The sequence below is a fragment of the Cetorhinus maximus genome, chromosome 8, assembly GCF_964194155.1.
Source record: "Cetorhinus maximus chromosome 8, sCetMax3.hap1.1, whole genome shotgun sequence".
NCBI lineage: Eukaryota > Metazoa > Chordata > Chondrichthyes > Lamniformes > Cetorhinidae > Cetorhinus > Cetorhinus maximus.
In genome coordinates this window covers 21,061,392-21,084,662 of record NC_135886.1, presented here as the reverse complement: position 1 = coordinate 21,084,662, position 23,271 = coordinate 21,061,392, and the positions used below count along the sequence as shown (strand labels likewise).

The following is a 23,271-nucleotide window of genomic DNA, read 5'->3' as shown; positions in this document are numbered from 1 at the left end:
GAAGATGTTTGGCCCTTGGCCACTACCCTGAGGAACTCCTTCAGCAATGTCCTGGGACTGAGATGATTGACCTCGAACAACTGTCTTCCTTTATGATAGGCATGACTCCAACCAGTGGTGAGTTTTCCTTCTGATTCCCATTGACTTCAATTTTACTTGGGGTCCTGGATGCCAAAATCAATTAAACATTTTCCTAATGTCAAGGGCACTCACTTGCACCTCCCATCTTGAATTCAGCTCCTTTGTTCATGTTTGGACCAAGGCTATTCTTGTGTTCTAAAGCCAAATGGTCCAGGCAGGACATAAACAGATTATTTGTAAGAGAGTGCTGTTTGATGGCAGTTTTAGCAAAAACAGATTATTTTAATGATTGATAGCAGACTGATGAGGTGCTAAATGACTGGATTACATTTGTCCTGCTTTTTGTGGATACAACATTCCTGTGCAATTTTTCACCTTGTTTCCCTGTAGGGTGTATGTGTATTTAGCATTGGACCTGCTTATGTGCATAACATTACACTTTTTAATTTACCTGTTAATTGCCAACACTTTAGCCCCTTTCTCCCAACTGACCAAGATCCACACTGTATAGTCAAGTGTCATCTACTGGCACAAACCAGCCAGAAAAGTCATGACCTCCAAACCTGACATCTGAGTTATTAATGGAAATAGTAAATGGCAATGGTCCTAACGTTGATTCCTGCAGGACTCCACTAGTGACCATTTTTCAACCTTCTTTTCTGGAAGCCATGCTGAGTGTCCCTGATCAGGCCTTCCCTGTCAAGGTGGTCATGTAGGGCATCTCTAATGATACCTTTTGAGCATCTCATCTACTACTGAGGTCATGCTATTGAACCTATACCCAGCTCTGCCATATCACCCTTTATAAAATTCGGAGCTTGACCTGAAGAAACAGCTCCCAAGTTGCCGACTGCATTGAGCTACCAAAGGTGCAGGCAAAGAATTTGCATGGCACCTGTCCCATTTAAGGATCCTTGGGCGGATATAAGTTGGGCTGGTAGCCTGATGTATTTTAAATAAAAACAGAAAATGCTGGAAAAACTCAGCAAATCTAACAGCATCTCTGGAGAGAGAAACAGAGCTAACATTTAGAAACATTGACTCTGTATCTCTCTCGACAGATGCTGCCAGACCTGTGTTTTTTCAGTATTTTCTGTTTTTATTTCAGATTTCCAGCATCCTCGGTATTTTGCTTTTCGTGATCTATTTAAGGTTTCTCAGTCTATGTTCTCGTATTATAAGAACAATTTTTACTGTTACCCGCACCATCTAAGAAAATGACTGATGAGTATGTCTAGCATCTAATGTGTGCTTTTATTAAATCTTGCTAGGGGACATTCAGAAATTGATAAATATTTAATGCTGTGTTTAGGTTTTTTCCCTCTGTACTTCAGCATTAGAGAAGTTTTTTTTTACGAGTACCATGATGCTTTCAGTGATTCAGAACATCAACCCTCAACTATACCACAACTGCTCTGATTTTAATTAAACAAGTCCAGATTAAGAATTTCTTTTGAATTTCAGATTCTTTATTACCAAGTTAATTATGCAATTGTGAATTGTTTCAACAGCAAAAGAGCTAAGATTTTTTTGGGTCTTTTTTTCATTTAAGGATTTCGGTCAATCACTGAAAGAAAAGGGCACGGTCTTTCTTTCTACCTCCCTCAGAGTGAATAGCAGTGCAAGAAAATTACATTTAATCTCCCTTGGCAGAACTAGTGGCCGTTTAATTTCAATCTCCTTGCACAACAAACAACACAGTTAAACTTTGAAAACAACTGGGGCATCGACTTGCCAAGAAATGGGGAATTCTGGGTAATAAGTGAATAATGCCAGCTCCTTCCATGTACAATAGCTGATTGCTACCTGTTAACGCCCTAGTATTCAACCTGCGTCATTCTCACTGTGGAGAGCTCAATATTTTCCAACGCTGGAACACGGGATTCATTTCAGTAAGGAATATTTTGTGGCTGTATGATTGGAGTTCTCTTGCTTTTAAATTTTATTTAATAAAGACTTGAATCACTTTTGGTGTTCGAGGTGGCATCGGTGCTCAGGCCAAACTCGCTGAGAGATCTGCAGTTGGTTTGGGTTGTCGTCATAAATTTTAATTGTGATTTTATTGAATGCTGAAGCACGCCTGCATGAAATTCTGCTTCTGACATACCTGAGCTGCCAGCTGTAATCAGCAAATTAAAAAAAAAAAATCAGTTTGTGTTTACGTGGGCATGCTACTTGAATGAAGCTTTCAAATGTTACAAGCTGAGCTCCTGTCATCGTTTATTCTATTAGTTCAGGAATTTTTTCGATTTAAAAGTGGATCTGTTACCAAAATACCCCCAAAGAACATGTTAAGAAATTCCACCAAATTTGCTTCCGAACATATTGAGAGCCTTTTTTTTTCAAAAATGGAGAAATTAAGTAATAGCTTGGAAACGGTCAGTAATGTTGCACTGGTTTGTGTTTACAGATTTTTCTTCCTTTTGAAAATATTGCTGAGGTAATGAGCCTTGAAGGACAGTATATTACCTTCAGTAGTGTTTAGTTACTATTAAGTATGAATGCTGGAAGAATGTAATTTCCTATTTATTTTTATAATCAGGTATTTTCTTTCGATAAGTTTGATTCTGGGGCTAGATATTCCTTACTGGTTTACCATGAGAACTGCCTGTAACCTAACACACACCCATCATTATAACTGCACCTAGAAACAGTCCAGTTTTTCTCTGTTCATCTTCTACGACAGACTCCTGGAATCATTAGCCGTGTAGACAGTCCTCTGCAGCAGAGGAGAAAAAGTCAATGATTTTGGACCATCTGAAAGAATCAATGCAGCCATTTTGTGTCTGTAACAATGTTGTGTCTACAGGGCAGCAAGCCCACCAAATTAATAGCCCAGCAAACAGCCGAGATGTAATTCTGTCTCTTTTTAATTCGTTCATGGGATGTGGGCATTGCTGCCCACCCCTCATTGCCCTTGTTCAGAGGGCATTTAAGAGTCAACCACATTGCTGTGGGTCTAGAGTCACATGTAGGCCAGGCCAGATAAGGATGGCAGATTTCCTTCCCTGAAGGGCATTTGTGAACCAGATGGGTTTTACAACAATCGACAATGGTTTCATGGTTGTCATCAGAATTTGAATTCCAGATTTTTATTGAATTCAAATTCCACCATCTGCTGTGGTGGGATTTTGAACCCAGGCCCCCAGAGCATTACCCCGGGTCTTCTGGAATTCTAGTCAGTGACGATACCACTATGCCACCACCTCCCTGTAACCTATCAATTGAGAATCCAGCTTTTAGGTCTCAAGTGAAGAAGGCCCACCACACACCTGTGGAAGGAGGTGACCTTGGCAATGAGTGCCACCTCCAGTGAAACCTTGATTGGCTACTCAATACCGGAAGTTGTTCACTGGAGTTGATATTGTGACCTGCAGCATAGCCACAGGCACTAGCACCTTGTAACACTGCACTCCCATAAGCATACTTGCCAGTTGTAGCCACCACACATTAACGGTGTCAAACACCATCTAATCACCTATGTACAGGGGGTAACACAATATCTGTCATAGCCCTTTCCTTATTCTGCAAGTGTTCCTTCACTCATAGCTGAACACTTACAGAAGCAGTGGACAATTGTATAATGGGTATCTTTGTCAGTACCTGGCCTTTCCCAGATCTACTTTGTTTAGACCGGCAGCCAAAAAATAGGAAGCACCACCTCCAATTTCAGCTTTTAAAAAAACAAATAATCATTAGTTAATCACCTCACTCCTCTTGTAGAACTAAGACACCAGGATTGAAATGGCACAGATAAATAAGCGCCGAATGAAACTGGTTTTGGAGTAGGAACGTTGTGTGATCATTTGGGGCAAGACCGGGAAAGGCCTGCACAAAGGAGCAGTAGAATGATTTCCAAATGGTACTTCTGGAGGAGAGCTGCTCTCTGGCTTGGCATTTTAACCTCTGCAGCTTTCAAAAGCTGGTTGTGCCAGCCTGCCCGAGCACCCCCGCTCCACTGCCCTTCTCAGTGGGACTGCTCTCACTTGGTCCTGCTTTTTAATTATGCAATTGCAGCCATACATCTCGAGTAAAGAAGGCTTTTCCAAAGGCCAGCGCACTGGCCTCCAGAGTTTCCTGACTCTGGCCCTTATCCTTCTCATCATCTACATACTCCCAATTGGTGATGGCTTCTGCAGAGTTGGGGTCAGCTTCTTCCTAAATGTTGATGTGAGCTGTGGCAGAATCAAACATAACAGCTCAGTGCCTCTGCTTCTCTGACATTCAGTTTTGGATGAGCTACAGTTTCAAGCCCTAAATGTCGGGAGGATCCCCAGCTCCATCCTCTTTTCCCCAGCTGCTGCCTCAGGCTGAACTTAATGGCTCACATCCCTGAGGTCTATTTAATCCACAGATTTTCCAACCTCACATATCCCCTATATTGTAAACAAAAACCACGCGCTTCCACTTTTATATTGCTCAGCTCTGCCCCTACCTCCACCTCCTTCAATATATATATATATATATATATATATGCTGTTCAAGTCAATGCCAACACACCCAGCTCCCTGTGTACACATTTTCAGATGTGCTTGAATTTCTGGGCTGTGATCTGTGTTATTACTTAACATGGTGGGATCCATTGGGCCAAGTTCTCTTCAATGTGTGGAAGATTATGGCCAAGACCAGTTGCAAGTCATTGGGCCAAAATAACATACATTGGGCTTGTGAAGAGCTGTTGTTTAGCTAGCTCACCATGATGAGTACTTTAGCACTCCTAGCCAGCAAGCTGGCCTTAAGATTTAGTTCTTCAGAATCCCACTGGGAATTTTCCTACTGTGTAAATATTCTTTTCTATTGGCATTTGAAGGTTGAACAACAAGGGAGGAATGTTTTTATTATTTAATAAGTTTTGCTTTTAACATACTATAATTTTCTCTTTTGACGTAGAGAAATTTGCAGCTTTTGTATTTTTTTGGATGTTTCAGTGCTCTTGCTGTTAACTGGGGTATCCTTGTTACTTTGTCAGGGTAGAGAGAGACATCCTGGGCTCCTCCTTTATGTAAAGCAGAATGCAGGTATATCTGCCCTTTCAAAGTATGATTATGAAGGCAGTGCTTATGGGCAAAATTTAATGGAGGCTGGGGAGCTGGCAATAGCCCCATGTTACCTCTTTTAGGGAAGGCCTGCCATATCAAGTGCCACTCAGACACAACTGGATAGAAGCGAGCCTTTCCCAGGATCAAAGACCCAGAGGGCAGAAGTCCCACCCGCCAAGAACCCATCAGAAGGGGGCAGCTTTATTGAACAGCAGCACCACCAGAGAGGTAGTGGCTGCTGCTGGTACTACACACCTAAAGGCCTGGTATCATTGCTGGACCCTAGGCCACAGGTGACTCATGGCAGGACGTGGGAGAAGGGAAGTAGGTGGCTCTCAGTGGGACACTCTTTCCACCTCTTTCCCCCCCCCACCCCCCCCCCCCCCCCCCCCCCCCAACCATACCAGGTCCCTCAATCGGGCACTGAGTGTCTTTGAGTGGGGGACCATCTCTGGGAGCCTGCAAGCAATCCAGCATAGGCTTGCTTGTCATGCTCCCCCCCGCCCACCCATAACGGGCTAACCTGTGCTGGATTAATAACAGCAGCATCCTTAATTGGGCATTAATTGCTCAATTAATTAGGATAGAGAGGAAAGGCTGTGGAGTCCTCGCCTGCCAACCTCCCGCCTGATTAAATTCCCTATGCTCCCCCAAGCCACCAGACTCACTACAGGGGAGGACTTAAAATTCTGCTCTCTTACTGTCCTCTGGAATTATGGCATTACCGTTATTAGTGTGTATAGAATGGACATCTTCAAAATGTTGGAAGACCATTAAATGTGGAACTCATGCAGACCCCCCTCCACTGTTGGAAGTGTGTTAGAGCAGGAATTCTGGCTGCAAATCTGCCTGAACATAGATTTGGGATTGAGGTTGGCAGCTGTGGGGTATGGCCCTCTTATGATGCTCCCTGAGTATCCCTGCGAGTAACAAGGAAATTTCAGAACAACACCTCTGTTCCATGGTCGGTGATTTGTTTAAAAACTTGCTGGATGATATTTGCACATTAGAGTCAATGCTTCAGAATTGATACTTATCAGCTGTCAAAATTAAACCAACATTCTGGATGACTCTCTTGCCCCATTTATTCTGGCAAAATTCTAGTAATAAGGACAAAAGATGTGGGGCTTCACTTTTTCTACCAATGCAGGAGGGTATGGGTATAAGAAGAGCTTCTTCCCTTCCTCCCACCCCCTCTACTTGAAATTTCTCAATGTCTGAAATAAAAAAGCTGATGCCCAGGAGGGGAATGATCCTGACCCAAATAACTGGCCTCAAAATGCATTCCGTGGAGTTTTTTGCATTAGGTTTTATAATGGAGGGGAGAGCATTTGCATAACTTATCAAGACCAACAAATGCATCCTATAATCCATTCAATAGCACTGAATATATGCCCAACATTATTACAACCAAATGGTGTATCTGTACAAGTGACTTATTGGATATAAGATGATTACTACTGGTTCCTTTTTGCCATAAAGCTGAAGATATTTTGCTGCAAAATGACCTGTTTATTAAATGTCATTAGTTTCCTATACTTCAATCTTTATTGCAGCTAAAAGCACTCCATTTTGTGGAGCACACTGATGCTGCAGCAAAAGTGAAGACCTCTACTTTTTGCAATTGAAAAATTGGTATTTTATTACTTTTCTCCTCTGTTTCATGACTGACAAACAATATTTTTATTAACCTCGTGAAGGTCACTATACAGGACGAATTTTCTAACAATCTCTGTTAACTCCCTGTCATCTGAAGGTCCTAACAAAACACTAATTAAAGTTTTTTGTAAAACCTGGCTACAATCCAGTTAGCTGCCTACACACTCTCTACAGTGTCACAGTGCAATTCAAACAGATAACGAGCAGCCACATAAAATTCAAACATAAATCCATTAGAGGCCATTGCAGTTTTGTGTCCGGGGAGAAGAGAAATAAGATCCTTTTGTGCACGTTCAGAAAGCGTGAAGTTGCTCTTTTTTCACTCCGATCTCTGACAGTGAACAATGTATTTCTCAGAATGCCAGAAATCCTAAAGTGAATGAAGTGCTGTGAGGTATGTGGACAATCAAACTTGGACGCTTAGAAGTACAAGAACAGCATGAAAGAACTAGAGATCTGCTGGAGGTTTTTTTTTATATAACCTATATATATATAATTGTGCAATCAAGGGAGTGGCCACTGATTGAAGTGCATGACTAAAGGGGCATTGTGGGAGAAGAGTGAAGAGACCAAGACCGATTAGCACGTGTGAAATTGGGGGGAAAAGTATAATGACAAAGGTTGCAGGCATGATGTTGTGATAAGTTGTGATTTAGCACAGGAAATTTACACTCAAATCATAGGAGTTGTGGATAGAATTGAGAGAGATTCTCCTCAACAGCTGGTTGTTTCTTTGTGTAATGAGGGATTGGATTTTTGTTTTATCAACATCAAATTTAAGGAGAGTATTTTTCGCTTCAGTGCTCCTGGCACATGGCTGGGAAGGCAAAGTGAATGAAATCTCTCATTTTGGTACCTTATTTCTGCTCTTTTAAGATGGTAGAGACCTTTGTGTCTTAGTGGTGGGGATCAGCTGGAGAATTGAATTGTGACTGCTATCAGTTATAATTATAAGTTGACTCACAGCTGCATTTATAGGTGCAGTAGAGCTATGTGTGTATGATATGGTCAGTCATTCCAGAAGAATCTGCTGGAATGCTCAACAAATATATTTCCATTTCTCATTGTTTCCATTTTATTTATTTGATTCCTTCCTGAATTAAATTACTTTCATCTGATCTGCAACAAGTTCAGATGGTCTCTTTTTCCCATCTTTATAAAGCACAATTTATCATTCCTCCTGGCACGCAGATGCATTTAACACTAAAATGTGCTCTCCTGTAGCACAAAAAAGTAGCATTCCCTGCTGTTTTTTACTTTAAGTCAGCTCCTATCAACAAATTATTGAATTTATACCTTTTATAATGGAAAAGGTGGTGGTGGTGGCTCAATCATACACCAGCATCCCGACCAGTCCAAAACCTCAATCAGATCTCTAGTTCTTTCATGCGGCTCTTGCACTCTTAAGCGACATGTCCAGACATCCTATAGGGATGCCCTCCATCTGCTGCTGATGTATGTGTAGTCAGTCTTGATCAGGGTGTTACCACCTGGAGTCTTCCACGTCTTTTTGTGGATGGCCTTGCGTTTTGAAGAACGTATTCCCAGTGCTGAGATCAAGGCCAGTAGACATTCACCGTTTCCGTTGAGCAAACTTGCTGACCCATGGCACCTGTTTGCACAGCTCAGTCTTCGCCAGTTGCCATCTGGGTGACATTTGGGTCACTGATCAGTAGCTTGATGTCAGAGCTAAGTGTCTTGTTCAGTATGTCCTGCAATTGGTGGTAGAATTCATCTTTCTCCACCTCTGCTTCTCGCTCTCGCTCTCGCTCCCTCTCCCACTTTCTCTCTCTCTCTCATGCTTAAGCTTGCACAACAGTGACTTCTGGGTGCCCTGCGTGGAATCTGGTGATGAAGATGACCCAGCTAACGTCTGCTGAGCATCTGTTCGAGTATGAGGCCAACTGGATGGGTGTGATGCTCTTCTTGCCCAGAGAACAGGATCCTTGCGTCCTCACCGCTGATTTGTTCTTGGCCTGCCCACTGTATCTTGTTGATGACTTAGATGTTAAGCCAAGAGGTTCTGATCTCTTGGCAAGATCCACCTGAAGCTGAGGCAGGCAATAACTACAAAGTTATAACAGCCATTTGCAACAGAGAAACTGAAGGACAAGGACATGATAAGGATAGTTTCTTGCTGGTCCTCTCCAGATTTGAAGTACTACTGAGGTTGGGCAACATCAAAGAACAGTGGGACATCTTCAAAAGAGGGATTAAGGAGAGTGCAGAAATCACCATTTATATGAAGAGGAACCAGCAAGGAACAATGGATCACTGACCCACCGTGGAAGTTGATTGGTGAAAGAAGAGCAAGAGGAACCGGGAAAAGAATATTGAGCATAGATAAGACAGAGAAGTTCAGAAGGCTGGATGAAGTGATGAATAAGAGCTGCAAGAGAAACAAACTAGAAAAGGTTAGTCTTTAAAAGCAGGGAGGTATAAAAACAAATTGTAACAACTCTAGGCACTACAAGATTATACAGGAGCTGACTGGTGTAAGGAACAACCACTGTACCAATCAAGGGCAAGGTTGGCAGGTGTCTACTGATGGGAAAGGAGCAGAAGGCAAGGGATGAAACACTTTCAGGAGATTCTCAAGCAGCCCAACCCCAGCTCGGAGTTCAGGTTCGATAACAGCATCGCACTTCGGCAGCTGAACTTCAACCTGGGGGAAATTGCCACATTGGAGGTCCAAACAGCCATCAAGCGTCAATTCTAGGCACCTTGTTCTTCAGGTGAGATACCTGCAGAGTTACTGAAACATGATGATAACACTATCACAGAGCCTCACGGACCTGCCTAACAAGATTTGGACTGCAGAGGACGTCCCACATGATTGGAGTTGAGGAGTAATTGTCAAGCTGCCAAAGAAAGGGAACCTCAGTGACTGCAATAACTGTGGCTGTCAGTAACTGGCAAAGCCTTCAATATGATGCTCCTCAACTGATCGAAAGCAGAGGTAGCCAGTACCCATCATGATGAACAGGCAGGTTTTCAAGGTGGCAGATCATGCTGCGAGCAGATCTTCTTGCTCAGGAACATCATAGAGCAGAGCCTAGAGTACCAGAAGACGCTTGTTATCAACTTCATTTGATTTCAAAAAGGCTTCCGATAGCATCTATCAGCAGTCAATTCAGTACATTGCAAGAAGGTTCGATATCCTGTCCTGATGCGGTATATTAACATCTTCAAAACCTTACATCAGAACTCCAGCTGCTGCACCAAGACCAGCACAGGCGCAAAAAATTCCTTCAACATTATCACAGGAATGCAGCAAGGCTGAATACTCTCCCCATTACTTGTCCTATTGGTTTATTAATTTCATCATGAGGAAGGCGATGGTGGGTGCAGACTTTGGCATCCTGTGGCAGCACCACTGGTTGACGGACCTGGATTTCACAGATGACATCGCCTTGCTAGCTGAAGAATCACATGGGTCCCATGACATGACCAACACTCATGAGAGTAGCGGCACCAAGGTTGGCCTAAGCATCAGCTGCCAGAACACCAAGATAGGGACAACTGGACAGCACCATGGTCCTCCCATCGCCATCAGGCAACAGAACATGAGGACGTCGACCACTTCCCATAGCTAGGAAGCAACATCTCCAGGGTGGGCAATGTAGAGATTGATGTCCACACAAGAATTGGCAAAGCAACATTGTTTTCCAGTGGCTGGGCATCCAACACCACCGTGAAGCTGGAATTCTACATGTCCGTTGTACCAACCGCAATCTATGCCTGCAAGACACAACAGCAAAGCTGGACATCTTCTGCCAGCGCTGCCTACCTCACATCCTGGGCATCACATGGAGAGACAGCATCACCAATGAAGAAGCATTACAGAGGACTGGTCAGAGCTGTCTACAGATCATTGTGACAGAAAGGTGACTCAGGCTGGCAGGACACACATTTCACCTTCTGGACATATGCCCTACCAGAGTATCAGAGTAGAATGGACACCACCAGGCAAAAGAAGATGGGGCCAGCAAAAGAAGACCTGGTGAAGTACCTTTTAAGGAGCACCTTCAAGAGTGGGACACCACACAGGCTGGAGCGAAAGAGACTGCAATGGATTGGGTCCGGTGGTGGAGTCTGCTGCCTGTTTTTCTGCATGAGACTGGAGGAACCAAGTCAAAGTCCAAGTATAATGGAAAATTGAGTACGTTTTGAACAGGTAAGATAGCACAGGGAATTGCGATTAATTTTGGATTGCCTTAGCAAAGGTCAAGTGTAGAGGATTGACTCAAAAACAGAAAATGCTGGAAAAACTCAGCAGGTCCAACAGCATCTGTGGAGAGATTTTAAAAAAAGTGTTTCGAGCCCGTATGACTCTTCAGAGCTAAAGAGAAGTAAAAATGTGATGGAATTTATGCTTTTTAAGGGGGGTGGAGCAGGTGAAGCTGGATAGAAGGCCAGCGATAAGTGGAGGCAAAGGGGAGATTGTCCTTTTGTCCATGACATCTCTGGCAAAAGGGGTGTTAACGATGATGATACTGGCTAAAGGAGGTGCTGATGGTGGCATTAAGGTCAGAAAGCAGAATGTGATAATAGCAGGACAAGGGTAAGCACTCTGGAAAGAACAACATGAACAAGTGACAGGTGGCCTGGGTGGGGTGGGGAGAGGTGATGGTGGTGGGGAAAAAAGATTGAAAATAGGATAAAAGGTGGGGATAAAAAATGAATAAAAATGGAAAAAAGTGGATTAAAAAATAAAAAGTAAAAGATGGAAAAATAAAAATTAAGAAATGAGAATGAATATTGACAGAAGGAGATAGAAAGGGGGTGAGGATGGAGGAGAGAGTTCATGATCTGAAGTTGTTGAACTCCGTGTTAAATCCTGAAGGCTGTAAAGTGCCTAATCGGAAGATGAGGTGCTGTTTCTCCCGGTTGTGTTGAGCTTCACTGGAACATTGCAGCAGGCAATGAGAGAATGGGATGGAGTCCTTACAGGAAGCGGGGTGTGAGGAGCTGTAGTGGAGGTAGCTGTGGGAGTTGGTAGGCTTGTAGTGAATATTGGTGGACAGTCTATCACCAGAAATTGAGACAGAGGTCAAGGAAGGGAAAGGAAGTGTCAGAGATGGACCATGTGAAGGTGATGGAGGGGTTGGAAATTAGAAGCAAAATTGTTCAATTTTTCCAGATCCAGACGAGACCATGAAGCGACACCAAAACAGTCATCGATGTACCAAAAAAAAATTTGTGGGAGGGGGCCTGATTAGGACTGGAACAAGGAATGTTCCCCACACCCCAGAAAGAGACAGGCAAAACTGGGGCCCACGTGGGTACCCATAGCCACATCTTTTATTTGGAGGAAGCGAGACAAGTTCAAGGAGAAATTTTTGAGTGAGAGCACAAGTTCAGCCAGATGGAGGAGAGTGGTGGTGGATGGGGATTGTTCGGGCCTCTGTTCAAGGAAGAAGCGGAGAGCTTTCAGACCATCCCGGTGGGGGATGGAGGTGTAGAGGGATTGGATGCCCATGGTGAAGAGGAGGTGGTTAGGGCTGGGGAACTGGAAATTGTTGATGTAGGGCATCAGAGGAATTGTGGATGTAGGTGGGAAGAGACTGGACAAGGGGAGAGAGAACAGAATCAAGATAGGAAGAAATGAGTTCCATGGGGCAGGAACAGGCTGACACAATCGGTCTACCGGGACAGTTCTGTTTGTGGATTTTGGGAAGGAGGTAGAAGCGGGCTGTCCGAGGTTGGGAGACTATCAGGTTGGAAGCTGTAGAAGGAAGATCTCCAGAGGAGATGAGGTCAGTGACAGTCCTATAAACAATGGCCTGATGTTCAGTGGTGGGGTCGTGGTCCAGGGGGAAGTAGGAGGAAGTGTCTGAGAGTTGGTGCTCAGCCTCTGCGAGGTAGAGATCAGTATACCCTTGTACTGTACAGCACCACCCTTGTCAGCAGGTTTGGTAACAAAGTCAGGGTTGGGCCTGAGAGAACAGAGTGCGGTGAGTTCAGAAGGAGATGGGTTAGAGTGGGTGAGAGGAGCAGAGAAATTGAGATGGCCGATGTCAGTTCTCAATGAAAAGATCAAGAGCAGGTAAGAGGCCAGAGGAAGGGGTCCAGAGGGAGAATTGACTGATTGGCCTCCTGTGCGGAAAGGTTCTATGGTTCTAGAATCTCAACTGAAGTTTGCATAGTAGGATCACCTGGAGTATTGACTGTATTGGTGCACCCTACAGCCATTACTCCATCAGATCAACATAATGCAATAGCAGCAAATGGTGTTTGTCAATGTCAAAAGCAAATGACTTTGAGACAAATCTACATTCGTCACAATCTCAGGATGTCCATCTCAAGGATTAGAAAGTGGTCCAGCTGGATATAGACTTTTACATTCTGCATTTAATTTCCGACACCTTTTATCAGTGTGACTAATTTTCCACCTCCCTCTTGCCGTGGACTACTTCTCTCCAGCATGTATGCAGTTTCCTGATTGACTGGGTAGATAGGTTGGCCTCTTTGTACAAAGATTCGAAAAAGTGATTTGAACTTAAAAGGCACGGGTTTTTCCATCCCCTCTTCATCAAGTGTGTCCTTCACCACCATTGGAAATATCTGGTGTCACATTTAGCTGAGATGAAGAGCTTGCTGTGTAGTGAAGAACCAATATCCAATTATTCTAGCATGTCTAAACCGAGCAATCTAAAGTATGGAATTCTTCCCAATATTGTCGTTTGAATTGTTTCAACAATTCAGCTGTAGCCTTGTTGTGAACCAGCGTTACAGAATATGGCTTCGTACTCATTACAATAGGGTCCCCAGGTCAGGATAATTTCAGCTGAAGACTCGGTAAGTGGCTTCAAATCAAGTGGGAACATGATCACAAGTGCACTAGAAATAATCTTGCCAGTACCTAACTTTGTAAGAGGAATTTCTGCTTTGGTAAAACAACTTGGTGTATGGAACTAATCAAGCTTTAGTTTATTGTCAGTTCGCCACTTACCGGAAAATAAAACTGCAATGAAACACAAAACAAATGATCCTCTTTGGAAATTAATTAGGCCAAAGGTAGGTCGCTCACCAATTTAGGTATTAAATCTCATGTGCCTTACTTGGAATTGTTTTGAAATGTGATCATCACCAGGCTTATATTTGTTTTAACTCAGCTGCAGATTTGATTAACTTCTATTGTCAACATTGTTTTTACCATTCGCAGTAACTACATTAGATGGCCGTCTATATCCAGGTGTGTGTATGATTTACTTAATTTACTATATGCTTTAGATTTTCCTTTATTGAAAAAATCAATATGACCAAAAGCAATTTGTGAACTAGCTGTGGAAAATATGTATCCAGAAAAATGAACATGGGTTCTAACAATATCAGATTAGTTTGGGGAAATTATGTGAAGTTTGCAGGAAAAGGGGAGGCCATTAAAGAAGCAATTTGCAAAATGTCTTCAGTTTCATGATTTATCTGATAGCACTTAGTTTGTTTATCCTCCATTTGCAAAGGAATCGGGCCCCTGTGGGGAGGATCATAACTTCTAACAATATTCCCTTGTTCTAACTCCATAGCAGTTACTTCATAACCTGTGCACCTTCCTCTCTGTATGTTAGGACTCATTGAGTACTCGTTCACAGGAACATTGCTGGCAGTTTCTCCTTATCGTCTAACCACAAAGACATTCCTCTGTTATCATCTCCAAATACTTCAAAAGCTTTTTCTTCTTCCCCACCAGAATTGCTCTGTTAACAGCTTTTTTTGTTTAATATACTTTTTGCGAAGTTTTCAGTTAAGCACCAATTTTTCATTGTAGAAATTTTTCTAAAAAGGAAAAATTTGCATTAGTAAGTGGTGCTTTAGTTGGATTGAGCCTTTTTCTTGCTGAGGAAATCCAGCCATTGACTGCTTCCAGCAAAAGATCCCCATTTTTAAATTGTTACATTTCCCCTATTGAAGCAATGTGTAGGTTATTGCAACAAATGTCTTAAGTAATGGCCTTTGATCAGGAATGAAAGAATACCTTTGCTTAATGCACATTTAACCTTAATTGAGATCTTGGCCTCCATTTTACTAATCCAAATCCAAGGAGCACAAACATAAAATAGACTTGTGCATGGGAGACCCTTGTCATCAGTCACTGGACCAGTCAGCTACACATGAAACGATTAAAGCAAATTCTGCAACCCACTCCCTTGGTTGCACAAAAATAAATGTTTAAACATTTTGGGGTCTTTTTTGGTCTATACGGTCAGCTGGTTAAGATGCTCGATGGTGGAGTATGTACACTTTACTCATTTATTCCTCAATTGCAACCAGAGTCCTATTTATGTCATAGGATTCCAGTTTGCATATTTAAAAAGTGGCATTCCATTTGAATGGGTGGGGCGCTCCAGCAGCCATTATAAGGACCCTACCCAAACTGGCAGTGGCCATAATTAGTGGGGCAGTAAGTGACCAGACATCATTATTACTAAAATAAGATAAAAGCAAAATACTGTGGACGCTGGAAATCTGAAACAAAAACAGAAAATGCTGGAGAAACTCAGCAGGCCTGGCAGCATCTGTGGAGAGAAAGACAGAGTTAGCGTTTCGCTTCCCTATGACTCTTCAGAGCTATTTACCACCAACCGCTGGCCTTCCATCCAGCTTCACCTGCTCAACCCCTCCTTAGTATAAATTTCATCACATTTTTACTTCTTTTTAGCTCTGAAGAAGAGTCATAGGGACATGAAAGGTTAACTGTCTTTCTCTCCACAGATGCTGTTAGACCTGCTGAGTTTTTCCAGCATTTTCTGTTCTTGTATCATTATTACTACCCTGCCAACCCCATGTTGATGCTGTTAAAGTCAACCTCCAGGCGTTAACTGGCTACTGGAAAGTGTCTTTAATTTGGAAAAATAATAGTTCTGTCACTTTGTGATCCAACTATTTGAATTTCCATGAGAAATTTCATTTTGTAATTCCCAAAAATAGCTATTTAATTTATTGTGCCATTGTCGCCCCCAACTTCAGTCTGGTCAGGTAAACCAAGCTATCTTGAGACCTTCCAAGAGACATGATTTTCGTCAGTGCTTCCAGATATGCCATTGCCATTGAAACCGGTTTCCTCTTATCGTGTTGCTTGTGCCTCCCCAAAGGTGCGTTGTCTTTTCTTACTCTCCTTTTGAACTCTCCTCACTGCTCAGGAAGCCTCAGCAACCTCAGAAAATAGTCATGAATTGCAACTTTCACATAAGGCTGGATTTGATGCCGGCTGTTGTAGCCAGAACCATGGCAGCTGGGCCCATTAATTGCTGTGGAGGCCCTAGCTCAGTCTTTCCAACGGCAGCAAACACTGACCCCCACCCCCACCCGATTTTTAAGGTGCAAGGGACTGATGTAGGATTCCCAGCCACAGGCAGCAGGATGTCAGTTAGACTAATTTAATGAGCCAGTTGACACCCCTTACCCCTGAGCCCACCAGAACTGCAAGGCTTTCCCGCACATGTCAAAGCCTGCCCAGTGACCTCCCAGGGTGGTGGGGCCCCTCATAATGAGGCACTCGGTGCCTGATCGAGGGACCTGGCATCAGGAAGGCGGAGTGACCACGGAAAGCCATGACCTGCCCTTGCTTCCAATCCCTGCCCTGCCCCATGATCCCCCAACCCGATCTCACTCACTCACCTTTGACCTGCGGTCCCTCGGCAATCCTGGAATTCTGCTAGGTGCATTGCTGGCCACTGCCGCCACTCCTCCCAGTGGCATTGACAGACGATGGAGAACTGTCGGCCTCCGGCCAGCAGCTCTCGGCGGGTTGGAGTTCCGCTGCCAGGGCGCTGAATCCCAAAGAAGGCCCAACAGTGGCCACAGACACTTAGTTCTATGGGTGAAGTTTGATGGTATTAACAGGATTCCCCACTGGGTCCCCAACCCGTGGTTGAGACCCTGTTGAGCCGACTAAATGCGCAATTGGAATTTGTCTTTGAGTATGTCACATTAAACCAGAAGTACGAGACGTGTGCAGTAACATCACCTATTTAGCACTTATGGATCAACAGTTATTCTAAGGCACTATAGTTTGTGTAACTGATGCAAGTGCTAATTTTGCTTATTGAATTAATTACAAGTAGAACACAAGCATACAGTCATTAAAATACCAATTAAGCAACAGACTTGACTACAGCTGGGTATCCAGTTTGTAAATCAGGGACTAATTCCTCAACTTCTCAGGTTGGTGCTAGTAATACTGTGAATAATTAATGGCCCCTGGCATATCCCAGGTATGCCATGGCGTTTTGTTTTATGCAGGGTCTGTTAGGGACTTCGTACTAAAAGTTACTGTGGTCACAAACACCTGTGGAGAACAGGAATAGGAGAGATTATGGCGGCTACATTGTTATGAGGGGAGGTAGTATTGGTCCTTATCGATGAGATGATGCTTGCTAGTGACAGACTTGAACTTGAATTCTCTTACTGCCTTAATATTCTTTCTAGTCAGGGTTGTCCACAATGGTCTGTTTCAAAGGAGTTTTAAAGGTGAGTAATTTCTGAGCCCTTCTCCAGCTTCCCTCGCCAAGGGGATGATTTCATGCAGAACCTCAGGGTGACTTCTTGGTATTAACTGGCATCATGACATGCTGACGGAGCATGTGCAGTGGCTGAATTATGCTGAAGGTGCTGTCCATCATTGGCGTCATTACAGCTGGATTCTGTTACATTGGCTTTTGTGTGAGAGGCCCTTTTCAGGTATGTGTGTGTCAAGCTGTAATGTACCCTCTGGGTATGGATAGTAAATAGTGGAAGATCTATAAAGATATGTGAAACTTGGCATGGGCCAGCAGTAAAGTTGCCTTGAAACATTGTGACATGCATGATCACTTGCCTAGCAAGTGAAACTTTAAGGTAGCTTACCTTCGCTTCTTTAATATTGCATCTTACATAACTGTTTTTTCGACCTTGCAGGTTGTGACTGCATTATCAGGTTTTTCCACCATTTCCTGCCAGGGCTGTTTCCTCATGGTATGTTTGTGATGGTTGCTTCCTCGTTGATCCTAGTCCCTTGTCTGTGCTCGTGTGCAGCTTTGTTTGGTCTCGTAGGCAGAACACTGGTGTCAGTGGTGGGTTATGGCATTTCTGTATGTAACACCTTGTGCAAGCGGGACTGCTACTTGCAAGGGTTGCTGCATTTGTGCCCACTTATTTTTTTTTTCAGATGGGAGAGAAGAATACAGGGTGTTCCTCAAGGGTTGGTACTAGGCCCACTGCCCTTTTTTTTAAATTAATGACCCGGGCTTGGGTATACAGGGTATAATTTCAAATTTTTCAGTAGGGGAAGATCATATCTAACTAATTTAATCGATTTTTTTTTTTGCTGAAGTAACAAGGATGATTGAGGGTAGTGCAGTGGATGTTGTTTATATAGATTTTAGGAAGGCATTTGATAAGGTCCCACATGCAGACAGGTGAGAAAAGTAAAAGCCCATGGGATACAGGGGAATGTGGTGAGTTGAATTCAAAATTGGCTCAGCGACAGGAAATAAAGGGCAATGGTTGATGGATGTTTTTGCGAGGGGAAAATGGTTTTCAGTGGTGTTCCACAGGGCTGTGTTGGGCCCCTTGCTGTTTGTTGTAGATATTAACGATTTGGACTTAAATGTGGGTGGCATGGTTGGGAAATTTGTAGATGACAGCAAAATTGGCCATCTAGTTGTTAGTGAAAAAGATAGCTGTTGTCTCCAGAATGATATCAGTGGTTTGGTTGAGTGGGTGGAAAAGTGGCAGATGGAATTCAATCCAAAGAAGTGTGAGGTAATGCATTTGGGGAGGGCAAACAAAGCAAGGGAATGCACAATAAATGGGAGGATATTGAGAGGGGTAGAGGAAGTGAGACACCTTGGTGTGCATGTTCACTGGTCCCTGAAGGTGGCAGGACACGTGGATAAGGTGGTAAAGAAGGCATATGGAATGTTCTCCTTTATTGGATGAGGTATAGAATACAAAGTATGATGGAACTGTATAAAACGCTGGTTAGGCCACAGCTGGAATTTTGTGTGCAGTTCTGATCGCAACATGACAGGAAGGACATAATTGCTGTGGAGGAGATTTTCAATAATGTTCCAGGGCTTGAAAATTGCAGCTAGGAGGAAAGATTGGATAGGCTGGGGTTGTTTCTCTTGGAACTGAGGAGACTGAGGGGTGACCTGATTGAGGTGTACAAGATTGAGAGGCCTAGATAGAGTAGACAACGGGGATGCCCTGTTTCCCCAAACAGAGGGGTCAATTACCACGAGGCACAGATTTAAGGTGATTGGCAGAAGGATTACAGGGGTGAGGAACAACTTCTTCACCAAGAGGGTGGTGGGTGTTTGGATTTCCACCTTCAACATCTCTTTGCCCTTTTGTCTGTGACATCTTTTGGTTATCTCCACCTATCACTGGCCCTCTATCCAGCTCTACCTGTCCCACCCTCTCTCTCTCTCTCTCTCTCTCCTCTCCCCACCCCCACCCCCCCACCTTAAACCAGCTTATATTTCACCTATTTTCTATTTGTCCTTAGTTCTGTTGAAGAGTCACACGGACTCGAAACGTTAACTGTGTTCCTCTACGCAGATGCTGTCAGACCTGCTGAGTTTTTCCAGGTATTTTTATTTCTGTTTTGGATTTCACTGCCTGGTTTGTTGGTGGAGGCAGAAATCCTCAACTCATTTAAAAGGTACCTGGATCTGCACCTGAAGTGCTGTAACCTGCAAGGCTACAGACCAAGTGCTGGAAGGTGGGATTAAAATGGGTGGCTAGCTATTTTAATTTTTTTCTTTCTCGGCTGGTGCAGATATGACGGGCTAAATGGCCTCTTTCTGTGCTGTAACTTTCTATGGTTCTATACAAATTTTGTAAAGATAGTAAACAATGAAGAGGATAGTAACAGACTTGTAGAGAGTGCAGAGCTCTGAGTTGCAAGGAGATCTAGGGGTCCTAGTGCAGGAATGACAAAAGACTAGTATGCAGGTACAGTAAGTAGGAAAGCTAATAGAATGTTATTATGTATTGCGAAGGGAATTGAATACAAAAGTAGGTAGGTTATGCTTCAGTTGTACAGGGCGTGGTGAGACCACATCTGAAGTATTGTGTACAGTATTGGTCTCCTTATTTAAGGAAGGATGTAAATGCATTGGAAGCAGTTCAGAGAAGATTTCTTAAACTAATACCTGGATTGGGCAAGTTGTCTTATGAGGAAAGGTTGGACTTGCTAGGCTAGTATCAGCTGGAATTTCGAGTAAGAGGCAACTTGATTGAAACATAGGCCAGAATTTTACACTCCTTCCCCCCCCCTTCCCCGCCAACCCTTCAACCCCTGGGTGGGTTATGAGTGGGGGGAGCGTGAAATTGTACAGATGGAATTCCCTCCAGTTCCAAACTCATGGTGATTTTATGCTGGGGTGGGCAGGACCTCGTATGGGAAGCCCACCCTTGCCCATTGAGGCCCTTAAGTGGTCAGTAGAGGGCTGTTCCCACCCAGCCCCAATTTTTAGGCTGGCGGGTGGATGACAGCTCTGAGGGGAAGCTGGAAATGAAGAAAAGTCGATCTCGGGCGGGAAGGGTTGAAGGGGGGAATGCCCATATCAAGAGCCCCCTTCTGACTGGGGTTGCCCCCTCCCCTTAAGGCCCAGTGACCTCCAGACCCCCCCCCACCCCCATCCCCAACCAACCCCTGGCCTATCCCCAAGACCCCAATTGCTCCCCTTGCGACCTCCACCTCCCCCAAAGCCTTCTCATCCTCCCTGCCCTGGGACCCCTGACACTTACCTGGCCCTTCGGTTTCCAGGACTTACGGTCGCCTTACGCCAATCAACGCTTGTTAGAGTGTAAAATGGCAGCGAGGCTCTGAATCGGAGGGGCGTGTTCCCCACAGACACTTCACATGGTGGGGGCTCAGCCCCCATCATCCTAAAACTTTAGTCCATACGACCCTGAAGGGTCTCGACAGGGCCAATGTGGAGAGGATGTTTCCTCTTGTGGGAGAATCTAGTACTAGGGGCCACTGTAAGGGGTCACTCGTTTAGGATAGAGATGAGGAGAAATGTTTTCTCTTGGGGCTGAGTGTCTTTGGAACTCTTTTCCTCAAAAGGCAGTGGAAGCAGCATCGTTAAATATTTTTAATCTGGAGGTAGATAGATTCTTGATAAGCAAGAGGGTGAAAGGTGGCTGGGGATAGGCAGGAATGTGGATTTGAGGTTGCAATCAGATTAACCACGATCATATTGAATGGTGAGTCAGGCTTGAAGGGCCAAGTGGTCCACTCCTCCTAATTCGTTTGTAGACTTCAGAAGGACTTGGGCTGATGAAATGGGTAGACATATAATAGATGAAATGAGGGAAGTGTGACATGATACATTTTGGTAGGGAGTCAGTATGAACTAAATGGTACAATTTTTAAGGGGCGGGAGTGCTGAAGGACCTTGGAGTGTATGTACACAAATCCTTGAAAGTGGCAGGACAAGTTGAGAAGCCTGTTTAAAAATGCATATGACATTCTTGGCTTCATAGGTAATAGGTGAATAGAGTACTGTACAAAAGCAAGGAACTTATGCTAAACGCTGATATAGGCCTTAGCAGAAGTATTGTGTTCTGGTGCATCACGCTTTAGGAAGGATTTCAAGATCTTGAAGAGGCCACAAGGGGGGGGAAGTGAAGTGATTAACAAGAATGATACCTGAAATGTCGGACTTCATTTATATAGAGAGGCTGGGGCTGCTTTCTTTTGAGGCTGAAAGGAGATTTGATAGATGTTCAAAATAGTGAGGAGAGAGAGTAAATATGGAGAAATTGTTTCCACAGATAGAAGGACTGGTAACCAAGGGACACAGATTGAAGGTGATTTACTAGCAAAATAACTAAAAGAGGTTAGCAATACATGAGGAAACATACACCAACTTGCTTGCAAAAAATATATCGGGGAATGCACTGCTTGGAAGAGTGGTGGAAGCAGGTTCATTAATAACACCCAAAAGACAATTGGATAAATACTTGAAGAGGAAAAGAAATTACAGGGCTATGGGGGAAAGAGCAGGGGAGTAGGATTAATTGAACTGCACTATCAGAGGCACCATGGACCAAATGGCCTTCCTCCTGTGCTGTATGATTCAGTGATTGTATGATGTATGTTAGTGCAACAAAAAGAGAAAAACGGTTCTCGCATGCTCTGAGCTCACAGAAGACAAACCTTTACCAGCAAGGCCTTAACTTCATATTTGGCACTTCACCAAATGAGATGAAGCATTATTTTCCCCAGATATGAGCGACCTGTGAGACTGCATTCGCTTACTCTGTCACCAGAGAGAATGGTCACCTGCCCCAGAACAATCCATCGCCTGTTGTTGCGCGTTGTATAGCAATACTTTCAAGGTGCCCTCACTGAAGGGCATAGTTTTGCTCACAGTGCTCCCCGTGACCTAGTATCCTCGCACAGATAGTGGTGTGTTTGCAGAGTCAGCAGCAGCTGTCTAAGATCTGCTGAGTGCCCAGATTTTATGACTCTCAGCCAATAGTGCTGCTGGCCTGACTCCCTGTACCTGTTTTTTTTCACATCTGTAGCCTGTTCTAATGAAGGGTTAGGGGCCTGTGTACCAAAATTTGGCAAGGCAAGCTTTCTCTATTCCTGTGTCATAGATAAACGCAGCTGTGATTTTTGCTGGTCTCAGAAAATCAGAGCTTTGATCTGTCCGGCCTTTGAAAGCCTGAAGGCCTGTCTTCTACAGCAGTATTGCAGCAAGAATACTGCACCATGTCAGCCTTGGCACAGTGGTAGGACTCTCGCCTCTGAGGCAAGAGTGCTGCCACTGAGGTTGAAAGGCACTAAATAAAGTCCCTTTTCATGTATGCCCCAGCTTATTTTTCCTCTTGTGTTCACTTGGCAGTTGACAACAATGCCTCTGTGATGCTGCTTGCTGGGAGTGACCAGGCCTCCTCCATCTACTTGGAGCATTTCCCTTTAGACGTAGCTGGAAGGATGAGATATGACTGGATGAACATCCATAAGGATGAGCACACAGTCAGGTTAATCCTTCACATTAAAAATGTTGCACCATAAACACTTGGGATTCTCTCACCTCACCACTGTTAGCACCTTTACTTTTCTTATTGTTACAGTTTATGATGCATTATATGGTGGCTCTGTGGTTGACAGACATGCGTTGACCTGCACAGACGACAGGATGCCTCGTACAGGTAACCAGGAGACGTCAGAATCACTATCACGCCATAAGAATGTTCCCCTCAATTTTTGGATGTCTGACAGCCTTGACCTTTCCTTCAAGCTGTAGGTGAGCATAAACAATCAGTATTTTCCCCTGACATTTAAACAATCAGTGTTGCGGCAGTGGCTTTCTGCCAGTTCCCTTTATTCACATCAGCCCCAAGTTACCTTTCATTCTGTTTGTTGCCCACTTGCGTGCTAATGCTTCCCGTGATGTGTGATAAGTTGTATGTTCAATAATAGCATCACTTTTGGGTACCTTTTCTGGGGTACATTTTCAAGGTGTCCCTGGAATAACAAGTG

At 43.9% G+C, this 23,271-nt stretch overlaps 1 long non-coding RNA gene across 1 annotated transcript in view; it reads left to right on the top strand.

Annotated features, from left to right (window-relative positions):
• Window positions 1-22,921, top strand: part of LOC144683513 (uncharacterized) — a 90,393-nt gene extending 67,472 nt beyond the window's left edge. Inside the window, exon 5 of the long non-coding RNA XR_013577282.1 lies at window positions 22,863-22,921. This is a non-coding gene — a long non-coding RNA (uncharacterized LOC144683513). The remainder of the gene's footprint in view (window positions 1-22,862) is intronic.
• Window positions 22,922-23,271: the final 350 nt, after the last annotated feature.